Below are 2,561 nucleotides of genomic sequence, written 5' to 3' on the forward strand. Positions count from 1 at the left end.
CAACAGATAACAAGCACAAGGAATATTTTAAATCATTTTTGTGATAAGGTTCAAGCTGAAACCTGAACTAAGCGGCAACATTTAAAAAGCGATAAAAACAAAAAAATGCCATAAACATTCAAAAGTCAGGCAGCATCAGAGGTTCATGAAGGTTCTTCGATCTGAAATGTTTTGCCTTTAAATGCTGTGTTAAGGGGATGTCCCACTGCAGCGACCTAATCTGCGAGTTAAGAAGAGTGTCTTCGACCTTCAAGCTCGAGGACACTCGCCTGGAAAGCCTTGAGCTGGATCGAACATCTGCGTTGAAACCGCGAGCTGGATCGACCGACCGCACACACACAAACACATCGCAAGGGCGGAGGCCTGGGAAAGCGGGGGAACGCTGTCTTCAATTCACACATGCAATGAACAGGAAGGTAAACGGCTGCCACAGTGTACGGTAAGTCCTTTAGAGAGCGCGGAGGTGGGGGGGGGGAGAAGGAGTGGAGACACTTTTAAGAAGTATAATAAAGTTTAGCGACCATTTTACCTACCGATCAGTTTTCCTTGGTCCTGAAAACTCCAATGAGCCAATTAAAATGCCCGGTCTAGTGGCGACGCCATAGAGTGTGGCAGCCTCACCTGCAGCTGTTTGTTTTTCACCTTTTTTATTTTTAGTTTGTTATAAGTTTTGTTTTGGAGGCCTTTTAGTCTTTTTTATGTGGGGGGGGGAAAGGGGGAAACCGTTTTTTCCAGTCCCTACCTGGGCGAGAATGCGTCCTTCCTCCGAGCCGCATCTTCGCCCCCCTCCTCGCGGCCTACCATCTGGATTGGCGCGGCCTTTCCTGCCGGAGACGGCCCAGAGCTTCGAGCTGCAGCTTCAGCAGCAGCGCAGCACTGAGGTACCATCGTGGAGTGGGGCCATGCCTTACCCAGGTCGCCGTGCGGAGCTCCGCAGTGCTGTGTCTGCCAACTTCAGCATCGTGGAGCTGTGGGGTCTGCAGAGCGTCCAGCTGCGGCGGCACTGACTTTAAACACCGCAGATCTTTCGCCGAGATCGCCAATGTTGGAGCTCCGACCAGTGCGGCCTGTGGACTTCGGAAGCCGCGGTCTCCGGTAGCAAACGTCCGTTTCGGAACTCCAAGCCGCTGAAGAGTGTTCTTCCGACGCCGGAGTTCCATCATTCTAAGGAGATGGTGGTTGACTTCAGGAGGGCGGGGAAACAACACCATACACCTCTGCACATAGATGGAGCTGATGTGGAAAGGGTCAGCAGTGTGAAGTTCCTAGGACTACATCTGTCTGATGTCCTGACGTCCACGGGCAACACCACAGCACTGGTCAAGAGAGCCCAGCAGCGACTACACCCTCTCCGAAGACTACGAAAAAGCAGGTCTCCCCACTACACACCTATGGACTTTTTATAGGGGGACAATCGAGAGCACATTGACCTACGGCATCACTTCCTGGTTCGGGAGCTGCAAGGCGTACGAACGGCACCAACTAGACAGGATTGTGAAGACCGCCAGCAGGATTATTGGTGCTCCATTCCCTTTCCTGCTGGACATATACAGGAAGAGATGTATCAGCAGAGCCATCTCCATCATCAATGACCCCTACCACCCATCGCATGACATTTTCTCCATCCTGCCATCTGGGAAGAGGTACAGGAGCATTAGCTGCAAAACCAGCAGGATGCTCCTCAGCTTCTTCCCGCAGGCTATAAGACTGCTAAATGGACTTTGCCCCCTGCCAAAGTATCTCGCACCAACCACCAACCTGGACACACTGCAGCAGAGCCACTGTTGTGCCGCTGCCGATCGGAACGCCTGTTGAATGTTTAGTAGAGTGTTAAATTTGTTCATGATACATGTATTTTTATTTCTATTTATTTTTAATGCACACTGAATGGACATGGTTGAGCAACGTTTTTTTGTTTCCTCTGGGTATGTGAATACTCAGGAAATGACAATAAAGATATACAATACAATACAATACAATTCCGGCAAGAGGGCCGGAAACATCACTGCAGAGGCCTCAATAGGCCCCGACCACAGGTGAACATTGAGGAAGTGGACTGAACTTTGCTGCCTTCCCTCACAGTGGGGGGATATTTTTATGTTTAATGTTACATTCTTTAATGTTGTGTTTATTTTAGTAGTTTGCTGCAATGGCAACTCAAATCTCACTACACCAATTGGTGTATGTGACAATAAATGTCCTTTGTCGTTGACAGCGAAGGAGATTGCCTACGGCTGCCCTCGACTGGCTGTAAGTAAATAGCGACCCCACTCAACTGCACTACGAGTTCAAAAGAACCATGCAGACCAAATTTTACTTGCGGAAAAATTTTCAACATACTGAAAAAATGTCCGCGACCTAGCTAAGGCCAGGAGTAAGCGGGAACTTCCCTCGAGCATGAAGGAGAGTTCCAGTGACCTCATTGGATCTCCTAGGACTATGTATCGACCATGCTGTGAGTTGAGTCCAGGGCAAACTTTTCTAAACTCGCAGATTGGGTCGCCTAAGTGGGACAGCCCCTTAACCCGCAGAGATTCTCCACACACGGTTGCACCCGGGTT

Source organism: Leucoraja erinacea, chromosome 28, assembly GCF_028641065.1.
Source record: "Leucoraja erinacea ecotype New England chromosome 28, Leri_hhj_1, whole genome shotgun sequence".
Lineage (NCBI taxonomy): Eukaryota > Metazoa > Chordata > Chondrichthyes > Rajiformes > Rajidae > Leucoraja > Leucoraja erinaceus.